At 40.6% G+C, this 19,059-nt stretch overlaps 1 protein-coding gene across 2 annotated transcripts in view; it reads left to right on the plus strand.

Moving 5' to 3' along the window:
* The window catches only part of LOC130176158 (zinc finger protein 469), a 183,783-nt gene that overhangs the window by 37,121 nt on the left and 127,603 nt on the right, over positions 1–19,059 (plus strand). For both annotated transcript variants that reach the window (XR_008828840.1, XM_056387093.1), the window contains exon 3: positions 8,096–8,148. The gene's annotated coding sequence lies outside the window, so the exon portion shown is untranslated. The remainder of the gene's footprint in view (positions 1–8,095; positions 8,149–19,059) is intronic.

Here is a 19,059-nt window from a genome sequence, read left to right on the forward strand (position 1 = left end):
AAAATAAGAATCACCCATTTTGTAATTTGTAAATGTTAATTGTAAGAAAGAGAAGTCGGCTCAGAGACATTATTGGATCTTAGAGATTATTGATTTGATACTCCCGATCAACAGAAATTACAGCTAGTTCAGGTGATCATCCATCCATTCTTTACACCTGCTTATCTTTTGCAGGGTCACAGGCGGCTGGAGCCTATTTCAGCTCACACTGGATGAGAAGTGGGGTCTATACACTGCACAGGTCGCCAGTCCGTCATGGGGCTAACACACATACAGACAGCAATTGAACCCTTTGTCTATGTCTTTGGACTGTGGGAGGAAGCCCACACAGACATGGAAAGAACCTGCAAACTCGCAGAAGTTTTTGGATTTGAACCCAGGACTTCTTGCTTTGAAGAGACTTTGCTAACTACTGCATCACTCATGGTGGGATCAGCTATGCTAGTATGCGTCCTTAAATAACAAGAGATTTGCTGTGTAACTTTTGGTATCCCTGAAACACTAAATTATGCAGTTATCTCTAGCATTTAACTAAATTGTGTTTGGAGATCTCTGAGACTTGTCACTACTAAATCCTGCATATATATTCACATACTGTAGTAACACAGATGGACCCACGACAGCGTTGCCTTACTTGATCCTCAGTAGATATACTTTATTGCTGAATCACATTAGCAGTATTCGTGCTATGTTGAACATTTACGAAACATTGCTGAAGCAAAATGTAAGAGAAGACTTGAAAAGAATGCATCATAAACACGGTGTAAATCCCATTAAACCTTTGACTTCAGAACCACCATGTTTTTTTGTTGAGACTGCAGAGATTTAAATGAAGAGCCACAGACAGTGGAGTTCACAGTGTGCACTAGACCTCTACTCAACCACACGCCCTAACCTCAAACAATGTGCTGTAACTCAAAAGCATTGTTTGAGACACGAGGCACACTCTTAACGCTGGCTCTGGATCCAATCTGACCATGAGACCAAATGCCTTCCGTTCCCTCAGAGATACAGTACATGCCTCAGTCCAATTCTAGCACACACTTCCTGCAGCAAATAACCACTTGAGTACATTTGCAGCGTACTTTGACTCTAACCAGAACTACCCCTCTCCTCCACTTTCCACTGAATGCTCCTCCTGTAGGCGGAATAAAAACTCTCATTGGGCTTTAATATGTTATTGTAGACGAGCCTTCTCATAAATTTAATTTCTTGGCAGTTCAAGTTGTAACTAAAAAGGAACCTCCACTTTTAGTGTTGTTTTTTATGTTTCAGAGCCTGACAAACAATTCTACCTTGGCGGGGGTAAGTCATTATGTCCAGTAGCCAGCAGGGGGCCGTAAAGGTTTCGAGAGGGGTGTCGGTGAGCGGGTGTTTGCCGCATTAGGGTGGAATAGCTGTCTACCTCGCCAAAGAGTGTCGTGGTCCAACAAGAATGTGATACCACTATTCTGCTCTCTATAAATCAGTGGACTGGCTTGTCTGCACCGCAAGTGAGCATTTTGCAAGTCCACAGCCTAATGATTTATTTGTAAGTAGCATTACTGCTAAGTATTTTAGAATGACATCATAGACTCCTATGTCTACAGCTCTGTTCAAAGTTACTACTACTACTACTACTACTACTACTAATAGTAATGTAATACTGTGTAAGCTTCCATCTCAGGTACTGAAACAGTAGTGTTGTGTGTGTCTGGATTTTCATTCATTCTGCCCCCAAATCTTAAGGGACTTGTGGTTTAGTGTAGCGTAGGTTCCCGGCCTCTCTAGTTCTACTGGTGGAGGAATATATGATGGGATAGGTTGTGGTGTGGCTGTTGTCAGTGTTTGTGTTTCCAGGCTGACTGCTGCAATGTTTTTGTTGCTGCAGAAGAATAATTTGGCCTCAGGCTGTCATGGCTACTGGTTTCAAGTGGGACGTTGGTTTGGATTAGAACATGATCTTGATTTAAGATCTTGATGCTTCCTGCAGATTCACCGTACACATAAACAGTTCATAACTCGATATCTCTGTTTCAAGATGCTATGCACTCTACAAATGAATCTGCTATATATCAACTGTGAATTAATTTGGATATTTGTTTTGACTTGCACATCTTGCCAATTTTTGATCTGATCAAACATGATACAGTAAGTATGTAGCTGGGGGATTTACAGAATGTTGACATTATTTTCTGGATCACAGTTGAATGAAAGAAGCTCAAGTAAATGAACCTAGAAGCAGTGTGTGGAAGAAAAATGCTTGAATTCATGTGTGATTTGTATCTTTATGTGAAGTAGCATTTACCTCTATTTCTTAGATTCATAGTCATGATCATCATCTTTAAGCAGACGGTATTTACACATAAACTCATAGTCAGGATCACAGCCTGTGGAGAGATTGTCTAACTGGTTTCAGTATGCATTCAGAACAACCTTTTATAATGTGAAATAATGTGAAACTATCACCTGCCCTGTGGGATAAGTCAACATGATCTGATAAACCCTGCAGCAGAGCATAGACTGAATTAGCTTTGTCAGAATTTCTTTTACCTCGAGGGTAAATAACAAGGCTCTTTATCACAATCAACATGTATTCTTTGGCAGAAGAAGCCAAAACAATAGCCTGAAGTTATTTTTCCATTAAAATGGGTTTCTTTCTTTCTTATCGACCTGCAACTCCGAGTCTACATATTTAGAGCTTTGTTCCCACTTTGTTTACAATTATGTTTGTAAATTTTGAAGAAGTATTTGCATGTTAGCTGTGCAATGAAGCAGTGCTAAAGATTTGTGGGTCACTACTAGGTCTTGGAATGGGTTTTCTTGATGCAGGTGGGACTGCAGTACACCATGGTCTGATACTCAGATGAATAATAATTCACCAAAAAAAAAATCTGGATTCTGACCTAATTAGAAACAGGAATAAAAAGTATGTCATGCTGCTTTAGTCATGGTTTCATCAAGTTGTAGGACTGGGATCATCCACTTACATCTTAGTCCAACCTTGGGATCACTTGAAGAGGATTTGATTTTTGTCATGGCTCCTGTTCAGGTTGACACTCCTCACATGCACTTGTGACAGTGATTTATAAGGGACCAAAGTGAAACCTAATGCTCCAAGAGGGCTTAAAGTGTAGACAATGTTTCACATTGTGCACTCACTGTAATCCCTGATGTAAAACCTTGGTTCATAGAGTTTACCCTGACGACACTACCACTGTTTTTGTTGTTGCTTTTGTGCCTTTAGTTCCTAAATCTGTTGCTGGGATGGTATGCTTTTGTTTTCTCTGTGCTCTGTGTGAGTGTAAAAGTTGCATGGTTTTGTGTATTTGTGATAGAGGGATAGCAACAAAAGAAAAGAGCGTCTGGGTGTGCCAGAGAAAAATGTGGAATTAATCAAGGAACTTGCTCGGTGAGCTATGGTCTGGTTTTCATTGCCCCTCTAAATCCTCTCTCTCTAATCACCTTTCTGTCTTTATATAAACCTGTGACTAAAACCAACCATCACAAGGGTGTCTGGGTTTATGGGATACATGACAGCCAAACTTCAGTTCTAAGACTCAACGCTAGAACCTTTCGCTTCTTTCATGTAATCAATTAAACCCTTCAATCGCCAAATTCTCAGTAACTGTTCACTTCAGTGTGGTCTGAAGTTGTGAAGAACATCGATAATCTCTCACATTCATGGCTGTGTGTGAGTAGTGAAAGTCATTTTACAGCTAGGACAAGCTTCTCATATTAAGTCTGACCATTGTTTGACATTTGGGAGCACCTAAAGTACCATGAAAATCAGGATGACATCCATAAAATGATTCCTTCTTTTTGTAACTGGAATAAATAACCTAGTGAAAAGTGGTTTATCTGACACATTTTCAGTGTGGATATTTGTATAGTTTATGAAAATGTAAACTGCCAAGATAAATATTTCAACAGCACTGAGAGTAATACATTGCTTTACAGTGGGTTTTACTGGAGCAGATTGGTGCTTTGCATCTGTTTTGCAATTTCTTTCTTCTTTAGAAAGGCAATCAACGATGTCTTTCAATTTTGCTCTGTATCAGCACAGAGAGCACAGTCATCTGCAAAGAGGTGAACAAGTTTGCTGATACTGAGGTCCTCACAATGTGCAGACATGTGGTGTATTCATGTCATGCCTGAGAAGTTGCGAGTTGAGACGGGCTGGATACATCTTCCATACAAACAACACATGGCTTCACTAGATGTGTGAAAGCATCCAACCGATCTTCCAAGGCTGTGGTTGAACTTGAAATGTTCTGTAAAATCCTGGCGATTGCTGTAGACAAATGAAAGAAGCAAGGCTGTGATTGAGTGACCTGGCGTAGAAAGATTGTAAAAGGTTCTGAAAACAACAGAATTTAGAAATAGTGAAGAAGCTAGCAGCCAAGAAAGCAAGATATGCTATTACCCTCTCAACACTCATGAGTTTGGGTCTTGTGTCAGCACTACAAGAGAGCCTTCTGTGCCAACATTTAACTTGTTAGTCTTCTCAGAATACATCAATAACCAAACCAAAAATGCCTTGATATTAATAGTCCTCATTGTTCACAATGGATAAACAACATCATAGAAAATGCAGAAACTTATATAACCTCAAACTTAGCAACCTAACACTATTTCTAACATTAACCACCGGTTCAAGATTAAAATCGCCTAAGATAGTAAATCACTGTAGACTAAGTTTACACAAATACAACTGTTAGTGACACAGTATTTTCAATTGATTGGCATGTGCCAAAATCTAAAATACCTTATTTTCTGTAAAATTTAGTAGTCAGATAGCAGTGTACCAAGCCCAGTGGATAAGTAAATAAGTAAGTTAATATTGTACCTTAAAAACATTTTGTTGAAGAATTGTTGCATAAATCAGTTTTTTCAGGCATGGTACCGGTCATATATAAAGGTAATAAAAGTGCTACTTTGTCTTTTGGCTTCCTTGTCGCATATTGCTGGATTTTCCATTCATTTCAGAATGTGACAGTATTTTCATTTGTAACTTGTTCTCAACCCCATGTATCACCTTATGATAGTTTTACCACAGTCCACCTTCCTGACTTCATCAGACATCAGAGATTAGATGTTAGTCACCGAGGCATGTTAATTTTTCAAACTTCCCACATTTTGATGCCTAAATAAACAGTGAAGAGAATTTGAAGATCAAGATCTGGGCTGCACAGATAGAACAAATCACATGTGAAAAAAAACTAAACTGTGAAAAATGCAGAGGTCAGAGAGTAGTTTTTTATTAATTTATTTTTTTACTCCATTTTATACTATTCCCATACAAGTAAGATAATGGGCTGCTCTTTTGATTCCTCTAAGAGATAATTAAAACTTTCCCAGGGAGTCAGTAGAATGAGATATGCAGCCAGCTTCCAAAAAGCAAGTAAAACGAAGAGCTTGTTGACACACATGGTTTATTTCTCTGTGGCCATGGATTGCAAATCACTTGTAACTGTATCAGTGCTTGTCTGGCGTAGACATTACCATTTATTTTTGTTTGTGCGCATGTAACTGCTGTACCTCTTGTTGTGATATTTATCAGCATGCCGCTGACTCATTCCTCGTGGCTGCCTTTGGTTTATATAAGTGTGAATGGCAGTGATAGTGTCAGGGTGTGTTGAGAGGGGGCAAGCAGAGAGAAGGCTGGCTGTGTGTGTGTGTGTGGATGTGTGGTTGTGATAAAATTCTGAAACCAAGAGCCCAGAACTCGTCCATCTTGGCAGCAGATCGGCGACACTGGAGAGGGAGAGTAGCAGCAGCACAGTTGAGCATTCTGCCAATCTCTCTGTCTCTCTTACTCCTGGAAACAGGTCTTTTCCACTCTTTATTAGATCTGATTTATACCTTTTGTAAAGTATTGAACAACACAGGTTCATGACATTATGCATGCTTTGGCATAAAAAGGATGCAGAGTGAGTACACAAAGGGGCCAACCAAATAAAAGTGCAAACAGGATGAAGGCAGCAAAAAAACTAAAAGTCTGCAGCAACCTCATACTTTTATTACTGTGCCAGAAAACTGTCTTGATCCTGCGAGAGACCGTTTCTCATTCAATTACGTGTTCCATGTGTGCGTTCCAAGGCTCCATGCACAGCGGCTTCTGAGCGGGCCCAATCTTTCACACACATCCTCATCTCCAACACTCAGCCCATTGCCTATCAAAACAATACTGCACAGGGTCTGCCTGACACTTGTGTCCATGCATGTTATATGTGCATCTGTACAGTGTATGTATGTGCTCATTATATTCTCGGGATATTTCGCAGAGTATAAGTTGAGACACGTGCCACGTTGTTTACCCTTTCTACGGTTCAGCACAGTGCTGTGGGCACTTACCATAGATCTTGTTGAAATGGAATGTGTACAGGTGTTTGGGCTGCATGTGTCAGTCATCAAAACCCTTTGATATGAGCAAAAAGGCACTTGTGAGCGCCACTTGAAGGTGTTGGTTTTGTGGAACCTGGATTTCAGGAGATTCAAAGAGGATTTCATTTGTTATTTAGTTTGCTAAAAGAAAACATTGAGAAAACTAAAGGAAAGACCTATACTTTTGAGCATAGATTTGCTTGTGAAATGCACCGTCTCTCAAACTGTTGGAAAAGTACTACCTGCAGTTACAAAAGTGATTAGTTACAAAATGTGGTGTCAGGCTTGTTGCCTTGTAAGACATGTAATTATAGTTAACAATCAAAATATGAATGTGTGCCGCTTTATGTGGCACTGAATAACTTTACTTTGTTGGAGTGTGTATTGTTACTGTTGATACGTTTCTTTTTACTTTATTATATAATTAGAATAGTTGGTTGTGAGTGAAACAGTTCGACACATTTTAATGTGCTGTCATGATGCATTCTGATTTGCTGGTAGTTTGCATGCTACAGCTTGCCATACCCGCACCAAATCAAATAGTAAGGTGTTTAACTGCAGATGCCTGCTGATAGAAAGATTTGCTACACAGGATTTTTTTAAAGAGGGAGCGCAGGTGGCACGATGTGGATACAGGCACTTTGAGGGCCAAAAGTCTTGTTTTAACATGAGACATATACTCACTTTTAGAATTAGATTCAGTATTAGCTCAAGTTGATGGGTGAGTGAAGGGTGAATCCCACCACTAATCCAGATGGCAGAAAGTGAGTTTTATTGATTTTAGCCCTAATCGTTGTTTTGCCTGGCTTTAGAATGGGTCAGTAATATTCATATATCCAGTACACAGTAATGAAAAAATATTGTTTAATATTAGATTTTATTTATTGTTGCTGATATAGTTTGTAGTACAAACATTAACCACTGCCTCAGTACATATCTTTTGCCGAACTCATAACTTTGCAGCATGTGTTCGTATTGCCCATGTCTGCCCCTAGCACCTACCTAGCTTTTTATTGGATACGTAAACATTAGAGGTCATGTGTAACTATGTTTGCCAGAGGAATCAAAACATGTTCTCAACTGCTCAGATAAGTTGAAGCTACTGATTTACTTGTTTGTTTTGTGTGAGTCCACGACTACTGGCTACAAAGCAAATTGGCTCATAGGAACAAGATATATTTACCCTACCGTTTAATGATGGTAGTTCTTGCTCAGTCCTGTTCTAAATAATCATATTTTCCACATTAGGTTTTTTGTTTTTAATATGTTCATCTTTGCTACAAAGTCCTGTCAAATGTTTATGACTACAGAAGATATCAACTTCTGCCTGTCTGCATGCCCAGAGGTTTGTGGTGAGATAAGAAGGATATGATAGATTTTTTTCTTTTCTTTTGCCCAGAAAAACCATCTTGAGAGAAGTGATGGCATATCATTTTAAATAATAGTATAAAAACTTTTAACAGTAATAAATAAATGATACTGAACAATAATAGATATCAGTGATCTTTAGTCTCATATGAAGTTCAGTAAACAACCTGCTAAATGAAATATTCACTTCACTTTGAACTCAGCACGTTTTGTTTTTGCATCACTAATGGATGAGGGCAATCCTACTTAACAGCTGATGAAATTGGTAGTGTAGATTTCTGTAAATGGCCCGTGGATGACCCAGTTTATTGGCAGCATCTTGCAACAGCTGTGTAACATGTTTTCCTTGTGTGTCCTCCAGACCCAGTTTTGACCCTTTCTTGACTGGTTTACCAAAGACCAAAGACGACAAAGGTATGAACCAAATCTTCTCTTCCTAAATGTTGTTTATGTCTTGCTATCAAATATAACTGAAAGCAAACAGATACAGACCTACACATGAACACTTTTCTCCTCTGTCTGTCTGGTTGTGGTTAAAATGTGGTTATCATTTAATTCATAATCCCCCCCCCCCCCCCCCCCCCCTCCCACAATGTGTGTGAATCTGAGGCTGTGATTTTAGTTGCTTAGTCTTTGCTTTAATTACATGCAAGGGTGTGTCACTCTGTGAACCACGCAATTGTTTTTTCCCTGCAGGAATTGGCAGCTTGCTTATGTATGGATATGCATTTTATTGCTCTGGACGACGCACAAACGATAAGTGAGCAGCTAGTGATCTGCTTTCAGTGCTGCTCAATCAGGCCTGTAAACAGAGCAGGGCTTCCAGGACAGCGGGCTAATGAAACCGAGACTCAGTCCATTTTCTGCTGCTTTGATCCACATTACAGGCACTGCTGGACCTCAGCGTGTTCCTTCACTGCCTCACAGCTAATTGGTTCTGGTCTTCCCTCTTTATTTCTGTTGACTGCAGGACAGTGACCAGGAGATTAGTGAGCAGCATGCTCTGCAGACTGCAGTGCAACTGCACTACACTTACATGTTTTGATATGTGGATGCTTGTGTGCACAGTGTGACCGGAGGTGTGCATCCTTGTCTAAGTGTGTGTGAGAAGGCCTTGTGTAGAGAAGAGAGTGAGCTCTGGAGGTTTGTCAATCCGCAACACTTGGTATCACAGCAGGGTCATTGAGGCCTCCAATTTCCATGAAATAGGAAAAAAAGACTTGCAGACAGGCTGAGCGTGGTTCTCCTCAGGTTGGCTTGGGAATCGATAGAGTAATGCTGGACCTCTATGTAGTCCTCTGTCCCATATCTAAGACCATGATTCAGGAAAGCTGTTAGTGAGATGCATGAACAATCCCAAGTGGTTATTTCAGTGTGGTTTGACCTCCACCACAACTATTTTCACCACGATATCTCCCTATCGGTGAATCACATCTAACAGGAAGCACAATGGGCAGCTACAGGACAGGCTGACGGTGGGAAGCAGAGAGGGAGGACCTGAGTAAAGAGGGAGAGCAGCATACAGTCAGACAGTCAGACGGATAGATAAGACACTAAAACACCTTCTGATCTGGAGGCTACACAATCTGGCGTGAGTGTTTTTGGCTTTTGGACCGGGCCTGAGGAGGAGGATGTGAAGAGGGTGGTTTGGATTGAGAGCAGGAGAGACGAGAGGGAGGTGTGGAGGCACGTCTGGGTCTGAGTGGAAACTTGAATGGAGTGGAAACTGGGCTGGAGGCCACTCAGCAGATCCACCTGAACCCTGCCAGAGCAATCAGCTATCAGGAGTTTAGAGAGGGAACCATTTGCCCCCTAAGTAAATTCAGCAGGGGTTTGTAGGGATTTGGCCTGCTTTTTGAGCTCTAATGCAGGGATATTTTGGTAAGTGAAGTCCTCTTGTTTTCTGAGAGGGTGCCAGAGCCTGTCTGCCTTTTAATGGAATCACAGCGGACACCCCAGGAACTACCGCCAGGTGAAGTGATTCCGCTCTCTACTTCCAGCTGTGTAAACACTCACACACACACACATACACGTGCACACACACACACACACACACACACACACACACACACACACATATGCATAGACACATGTACTATCACTTCTAATAAAACGCCTGCTGGCTCACATCAAGGGAAATGCTCACTTTCCCCTTTTCTCTCAAATAAAAATAAAGCTCATTTTTCTGCTTTTGAGAAAGTTCTTGGCCTTGTTAAAAACAATGAGTTGCTTGAAAGATGTAAACAAATTTAACAAGAGCTGGTGTTGTCTTTTCTCAGGCTGGGAACATTCAAAGGAGCATGACATTGTCCCTCCTCTCTCACCCTCTCAATTGCTTTTGTATTTCATTTTCTTGTAAATCCTTTATTTAGCTTTTTCTGCCAACATTAATTCTGTGTGTAACCTTTATTCCCCCTGTCATTTAGTCAGTCCTGCAACCTCATTATAAGACTTTGATGTAGTGATCTCTTACGTCATCCAGTTTTTTAAAATTAATGCTGAAAATGTTTACACTTACAAAGCGTATAGTTACAAACCTATTTGGAATTTTGGCACTTGGTCATTGTAGGACACAGCTGTAATCAGCCAACGTGGCCTATAGGGTTAGTTTGCGTAAACAGGGAGGGAGGAACCAGTCTTAGTGGCCGGGCAGTAGCTGTACTGTTAAAGGCATTTGGACTTTAAAGCTCCATTGTTTATATAACCAAGAGAAAGTCGAGACTCCCTTATGGCCCCTTTTTAAAAAGCAGATGCCGGAGATTTTTGTCTCTGCATTTTATGGCTTATTTGCTACCAAGGAGATTCTGAGATTTCTTATGGGACTAAATCTTTCCTCACTTTGCACGTGTCAGGCAGAGGTTGTCTATGAGGAGGGGTTTAGCTGCTAGTGTAATCGCACTTGTGTACTGCTCATTCTCTGTTCTTTGGACGTGAACTGATAATTGTGTCTGTCCACTGTAACATCTTTTAACTTTTATGATACATATAGCTCTGCTCCCAGTGAGAATCACTGCCAGGATGTCTGCTCTGTCTATGAAAATACTGGGATCTATCTGTGAATTTTTTATTTTATTTAAGGCTGCTCAAAGCAGAACAACTTATAGTAAAATTACACCAGTACCTTGGTTTATCAGAACATATGGTATTAGTTGTTGGCAGATGTGGGATAGAAACTGTGATGTTACAGTCACTGTTATGGTATGCACTCAACAAGTAGGCAAAAGGTTATATGTGTATGCAGTGCCATTTGCATATTAAACACAAACTCACTGTGCAGGTATACAGTAACTCACAAAACAGTTTCAGACTAATTTTCTACCCCCGGTGATGATTGCACTGTATCATTTCTCAGCTGTTTTCACTTTGCATTCATACCCTCTCTGCAAAAAACACCCGTATTTAACAAGTCATTTCGTTTCCCACTCAGCCTTGAGGGCTTATTTTTCATTAAACAAGGAAAATGTTCTGCCATTTGGGTGAGATAATTCCTCTTGCTAAGGCAGATCGCTGCACTAGTATCAATGGTACACTTAAGGCACGCAAACACAAATCAGTCACCGACCGTACAATTAGTATTTGAGTCACCATGCTGATCTTAAGAGCAGAACAACAGTCATCCTAAGGTCAGAGGAGCCATTGTGTTGACAGAACTTTCATAACCAGATAGTGTTATATAATGCCTGTGTTACAGATCTTGCTCAGTGTGTGAGCATATTTTTGTGTGTCTTGTGTGCAGTCATGGGTTAAATTACAGCTGGAGGATGTGATGTTTTTAATTATAACTAACCAGCCATGCCTTGCAGCTACATGAGGAAAGTCCAACCTAAAGTGTCAATCTGACAGTATATTATGCCAGAACAGACAAACTCGTCCTAATAAGACAATGATGGCCCAAAAGGGAGTTTTTCCATTCCGCCTGGCTTGTGGAGATGTAGTGCTAACCCAGTGGTGCTGAGGTTGGTTCTCTACATCTAGAGTATGCTTATATTCATGGTAAGATAGACATTTTTTGCCTTTGTAGAAAATTTAATCCCTTGAAAAGTTGTTTAGCCCAATAGCATGGTTGTCACAAAACAAGCATTAATTTTCTTGGATACCATCATGTCCGACTATGTGACCCACTTCAATACGGAGTTTGTGCAGCAGTGAATATGTGAACATTCACAACTGTTGAGGTCCCCGCTTGGCCCACATACAAGAAACTGAGGAGTTATATCTGTTTTAGCTACGTCAATAGATGGAGATATGTGTATATTTGCAGACTAGTGTTTTCACTTGAACTTCATTGGTATCTACTGTGTAGCACCTACCAAAAATGGGCATCTATCACATTCATAATGTTGTTTTCTTATTCTTTGAATCTTTGTTGGCAATTTGAATGAAAATTTTCCTTTTCCATTTTTGTTCATTTTGTTTAGGTTCTGGTATGGCTGCTTGTGAAAAAATGATTATAGGCAAACAGTCCAAGAAACTTGAAAAAACACCATCCAGCCCCAGTTTTATGTGGTATATGCACAAGATGTGAACGTATCTTGTGTGAAATATACAATATACAGTATGCACATGCACATGTGTAAATGAAACCTACTACAGTCAAAAAGTAGGTGTGATCCAGCACTCTGTTTGCCCCGCTTGTTGACCCCAGCTCCAGTGACATTCAGGGCTTCCACAGTGACCCGCTGGCTTTCTGAACCACTGAATTAACAGTGCAGTGAGCTGAGAGGCAGCTGAGTGATAAACTGTGTGTGTAAAAGTAAAGGGCGTTAAGTGGAACACAAGCCAACAGCAGTAAAAGCCACAATATATCTGCCAAGACGTGTCTTTTCTACAGCATATCCATCCTTGGCTTTAGTAGTAGTGTGTGTGTGTGTGTGTGTGTGTGTGTATGCGTGCATGTGTGTGTGCGCGCGTGTGTGTTTGTGTATGTGTGTGTGCTATTGTGTGAGTGTGCACTGTCCCAATCCCTTAACGTGGAGTGTGGACCTACAGAGTGACCCCATGAACTGATTTATGTTTAGATTTCATTCCATTCATTCTGCAATGCCGAGTGGATTTGAGCAAGAACTGTTAACCAGTAAATCACCCAGTGAATTTTGTGTCATATATAGCTGACATAATAAACTATACATTGCATGCTACTCAAAGTTCTGCATGCGTTAAATGTCTTGTGAAAGTGTTATCAAAGATGGCCCCATGTATGAATTGAAAACATGTGTGTGATGGTGGTGCAAGTTTGTTTGCATTTCAGCACACATCCGACTGTGCGTCTGTGTGTGTGTGTGTGAGAGAGAGAGAGAGAGGGAGAAAAAGAGCAGTCGGCTAATTTGTGGAGATAGCGGAATCATTAAGCCATGTCTGGGTAATGAAGACTAATGTGGGATTAGGCAGACGTAATGACATGCACTCGTCTGGAATGCTTCAGTAGCAGCAATCAGCGTGGAAAATGGACTGATATGGAATTTTTTTGACAAGCTTTCATTCATATTCATAAATGGATACTAATGTGGAAAAATATGAGAGTAGCTTACTTAAGGAAAATGAGGATATGCTCTTGGAAAGTTATCTAACTTATTAAATACGATTGTGTTCATAAGGGCATTAAAGTGACCTCAATGTGCCTTGAAAAATTGATTCCATCCCAGTTCCCTTGTGAGCATCCCTAAACATTTGTGAAAAGATCTATACAGTGTGATTTACAACTGAATCTATATACGTGTGAACTGTTGAGGCCTTGTAGGCTTGATAAAAGAATAACAAACGTCTGCTTTGCACTTTACTTGACTTTATCAGAAACCGGAGAGAAGCTCTAAGATGTATGTATGATACAGGACTAAAATTCTGGATGGATATGCATTTTCCATGGTGACGCCATTGGCAAATGAGTCTGTGTACAAGATTGGGCCTGTCTCTGCCTTCAGTTCAACAGCAGTCACTGATCACTTCCTTGGCTGAGTGAGCGAGGGCCAGAGCATGAAGGCAGGAGGAGGAAAATGAATGGCCGATTTGTGTTTTTCTAGGAATCAGAGTTTTGGAAAGGACTTGCACCCCCCAATCTGCCCCCCTGGACTGCCCCCTTCTGACTCTAGTCTGTGCCCCCCCCCCCCAGGACTCAGGCCACTGTGTGCCCCCATGCTGGGATTGACTGGATGCATTTATAAATGGAGCTCTCTTCTCCAGCCTTCCGTGACATTTTACTATTACGTTTCCATGTCCACTTCCTCTTCTCTCCTTCATTTTGCTTCCACTCCTTCCTAGTTTTCTTCCTACCCATTGCTTCATTGCCCTCATCTCCACCTTCTCCACCTTTGGGCAGAAGGAACGGGCCATCTATCAAACAGGCCATTAAAAAGAAGTACAGAGACAAACTGCACTTCTAACAGCAAAGCAATGATTCAATTAGTTTCTCGTTACTGTGGGTTATTGTCCATAGAACTGTGGAAAAAGAAAAATGTTGCATGAACATCAATCCACTGCTGTCAATGAACTATTTATACATACATTATTAACACAGCTCATAAACGCCTACTTGTTTTATTGCTCTCTTCTCTAAGGGTGTTTTGAGTTTTGTTTGATTGAACTGTAACTTGTATGATTGACATTTGGATGTAAGTCATACTACAGTCTGCCAGGTATAACCCACAGTAAAAGGCTTGGTAAGCGATGCACCTTGTGCAATGAAATGCCCAATGTACTGCAGTAAAACGACCATTATTAAATGTAGTTAATCACACCTTATATAAAATGCCACGCCACTGAAATGCATTTAACGGCAGTGTGTTGAGCTGCAGTCGAACTTAAGCCATTCATAAATCCACATTTATTAATCTTTGGATTTGTACATCGTTGCCAGTTTTACCACCCTATCCATTTCCTGCAATAGATCTCGCTTATGACATTGATATGACTGGAACTCTTATGTCAACTAATAATACACCCAAAGAGATTTTTTTATTTATTTCCTACATAACTCTGGTTGTTTCTTCTCTGCTGCCGTGTCTAATGACATCCTAGGAATGGAAAACAAACAGTGCTGTGGTGTAGGTGTGGGTGGGAGTCTGTCTTTGGGGATTTAAATCTGTTGCTCTTTGCTCCTAATATTACTACTGAGATTTAAAGGTCTGACTGCTCCAGTGCATACAACAATACATGTGATCCCATACTATCCTTTTATTTTTATTATTGGGTACTTTATGCACATTCAATGGCAGTTAATTCTTTAACATTAGATCAGTAGTCGCAATACTCATGACCAAATTGATTTATTGATCTATCAGCAAGGCCTACTCTGGTGTATTTTATTCTCTCTTACCTGCATATAAACTGGGGGCAATGATTTGCATTATGGGAAATGCCAGATCTAGTGTTTTTGGAGATCGACCCATGATAGAGACTGAAAGTCAAGATAACTCTGTCTCTGCTGCATCAATTTTAAATTTAACATGAAGGCATTACATTAATATATAAGATTTTGTTGCCACGGAGGCTAACTACGTGTATTGTCATGGCCAGCAGGTAAAGCTACACAAGGACAGTTAGAGTTTAGTGCAAAGGTGCACCAATCTTATCTTAAACCCACAAGGAACTGACTGCAAGAGAAATGATCATTGGGATTCTGCAAATGTTAATATTATTTTGGTGTCCAGTGCCGAGAAGCCTTCCTCACACAAGTGATGAAACATATCTCACCCTTTGCACCACCTCCACCCCAAACCCTCTCCAAGAAGAACTCATTTCTAAGGTCCAGGGAGAATAAATTCTACTGATGTCATGTTACATGATTTCTACTGTAATTCTGCACAGTTCTTACATACCCTTCTAGCTGCCAACGTGGGAACTTGTGTAGATTTTAGTGCCTCCTCCTCCTCAGTGACCAACACAGTGACACAGACAGCTTGCTGTATAATGATGGAAAAATGCTTCACGGCCTCAATTTATGAGGTACAGGTTTTTCAGATGCTGTTTTATTACACTGGGAGAGAATCTACTGGGACACAAGGCATTATTAAAATTGTTAACACTGTATTTGTCAAAAGATAGAAGTAATATTATGAGACTGATGTCTTGCTGTAATGATGTCATTGCTCAGAATTCACAGGGGATCTGTCCTCCTGCATTGGGTGGAACAATTTGTAGACACAATCACTGGCCTATTTCACTGCAGTACACAAAGAGAATATTTGTCTTGTACTCGTGCTTGTCCATGCAAACACACATCTGCAGATATCTTGAATGCTGTGTGTGTCCGTGTTTGGGGCAGGTAAGGATACTGATCAGATCAGTATAGCATGGGCTGTATTGTCTCGTTCGAACTGTTATTTTTCTCAGTTTCCTCTGCAATGCTCAGTCGACATGTCTCTGTTTATCATTTGCATGCTGATGAGACAAGTGTATTTGTGTTTATTGAGCATTGTTTCTGGTTCCTATCGGCACATTTCAGTGTTTTCAGTGCTGTCAGCACAACAGCAGAGCTGCCCCGTGTGTTTGTCCAGCTCTTCCTCTCCTGTAGACACAGAAGGACTGATGTTAGTAATTTTACTGCTGGATCTTTTCCTGTAGACCCATATGGTTTCACTGGCATGGATCAGGATTATTAATCGTGCTCTGCTGCCCGTGAAAAATGAATGTGATACTTCTATTGCATTACAACGGGATCTGATGAGTGATATGTCTTGACCAGTTGGTCTGAAGGGCAGCATCAGATTGTTTCCTGAGTTTTTGGAGTCATCAGGTGATAGCACCCTCTGGCCAACCTTTGCTATGGATATGTACGCTCTATTATTTGTTTTATATCTTACGCCTTTTCTTTGCACTAAATGCGAAGTGCTGTACGTTGTGTCATGTGCTTATGTTGCAGCGTTGCCAGTACTTCTCCACAACAATCTCACCAAGACAAATTGATGTACGGTGCATTTGTTTTACTTAGGAAAAATGCAATTGACAAATGAATTGGCTTATTTAAGTGTGGGCATCCATTTACTTCACTCCTGGCTGACATCAGTCTCTGGCTGATTCCAGTTTGGCTTTCATACCAACATTCAGGCTCTCTCTAAGGTAACAGCCTTTATCAAATACAGTTAAATAGATAACGCTAGAATATCCCCCTGTTCTGACACCAAGGTATTTGATTGGCTGTGACTGACTATTTACATCATTGTGATTGGCCCGCAGTTTGAGAAGCATGAGTTGAAGTTTGCCAAGACCCATTACCTGTTTCCTCTTTCCTCTGCTTGGCTGTCAGTGTGTGAGTGTATATGCTTCTGCAAGATGCCTTATTGCTTTCACCTATAATTTTGGCCTGGACAGAAAGCCAAAACAACCATATGGTTTTCATATCAGTGGTTATCTGTTATTGTTAGCAAGTCAATATATGAGTTGAGCTTAAGGATTACAGTAAAGCTGAACCTGAAAAATGACCCATCATTTTTTTTTACTTTGAAACAGAAAATTAATGTAAATAAATAAATGATGGCAATAGCAAAATGTCTCTGTTGAAGTGGACTAATCCATGAAGTGGATTAGATAGTCCCATCTAATCCACTTCATGGCCGAACGAACCTAAAGCCAAAGTATCGTAACAGCACTGACGTCGTCACCACATTTCAACAAAAGCTTTTTACGTTTAAGGATGTTGCGACTGTTGGCCTCTCACTTTCTGTCCTGACACTGGGCGCTTTCTCTGAGGGAGTGCTCATCTCTCACATCTTTCTGTTCAGCTTTGATACCAAAACAGTAGCGTTTAGTGTACCTCTTTTTTTTTTTTTTTTTTTTACTTTGCAATGTACCTTATCAACAGTTTTTGCTATTTTCTTACCAAGCACCGATTTCCTATCACAGACAGTGTTTACATTGTCTATATCTCAGCCATACAGTATCACATTAAGAGCCATGCTGACTACTGTATAGAGGTTGCACAGGTCTTTAAACTCTCTTCCCCCCTGATGTCATGCTTTTGGGTTGTGACAAGTAGCAGTCCCTCTTCCCAGCAGAGCTGTAGTGCACGCTAGCTGCAGTGAGGTCACCACAGTAAAACAACACAGAAAGTTTCCTAAGGTCGTAAAGGCTGGCCGCTGAGTGTTTGGACCACTAGGGGAATACGTCCTGGATAATTGGCGGGATAATTTCCGTAGCGGCAGCTGAGGTCAGACATGGGCCTCTTTCCCCCACTGTCCACAGTCCACACATACAGCCGAAGCCCCTAATCTACCCTTCCTTCCATCATCATAACATCTTGTCTAATTGTAGTTTTTCCCTTGCCTCACCAGTTCGCCCCAACTTTGGGCCACACTCACCTCATGTGTACCCATTCTGGTCTGGAATAATGTTCTCCTATGGAGATATGGTCACTTCTTGGAGATAATGTCTTGTCACTGGCTGTTTTTCAAAGTGGATTCAGGACTGACCTTTTGTCCCCAAAAGAGACTCTTGACCTAAACCGTTTTAATGAGCAATACACACATACTGGAAACATAAAAAGCTTGTAAATACAGAAACACAGACCGAAATAGGCAAGCAGTTTTAGAGCTGCCTTGACTGTACAGTGTGTCCTCTTTGAGCTATGCAAAGTGCCTGTTAATGGTGATCATTTGGCACAATGGCCTCGACCTCGACAGAAGGTCTCAATTTGCAACTGCCGTTTGCTGCACTTTTGATGGTCCCTGCAGATAACATTATATGCTACATTGTTTCTTTTTATAATAAAAACTATCACTTGTGATGGGTCACAAATTAAGCTAAATTGTTTGGTACATCACATGAAGTTAAAAGGTTAAAATTAAAAAAGTTAAAAGATTACGTTACATGGAAAAATCACCATCTGCAGCTTTAATGTTATAATAGGGTATATTAAAGCTGCCTAATTGATTTTTTTTGTGACTTGGGGGCATAGTTATGGAAAAGTATTGGGAAACAGCTGCATATTTACCCACAAAGTATCTATTTATTTGGAATCATGTGGCCACATGATGATTGTTGACCGATATTCATTCCCCTGTTAGTCCTGGTTTGGTTTCCACCAACTCCTGAGAGAAATACTTGGCTCTTAGCTGCTCGATGCTCCACTATGTTCACCAGCTATAGTTTTGTCTGCCATTTGGCGCTAGGCAGGAAGTGTTTTTTGCTGAAAACAGCTGCCTTCTGCTGCTTAAAAACCAAAGCAATGGCCTGAAAGATGCTGAAAGCGGAGGGGAACTGCAGTCGGGTGATAATTCTCTGTCACTGTGAGTCACCCCTTTCACATTACACTTAGTCCTTTCATCCATTGTTTATATAAATATTTCAATCAGCGCAGATTTAAATAGAGCAAATTACTTTAACAAGTTGCATATG

This window comes from Seriola aureovittata, chromosome 10 (genome assembly GCF_021018895.1).
Source record: "Seriola aureovittata isolate HTS-2021-v1 ecotype China chromosome 10, ASM2101889v1, whole genome shotgun sequence".
NCBI lineage: Eukaryota > Metazoa > Chordata > Actinopteri > Carangiformes > Carangidae > Seriola > Seriola aureovittata.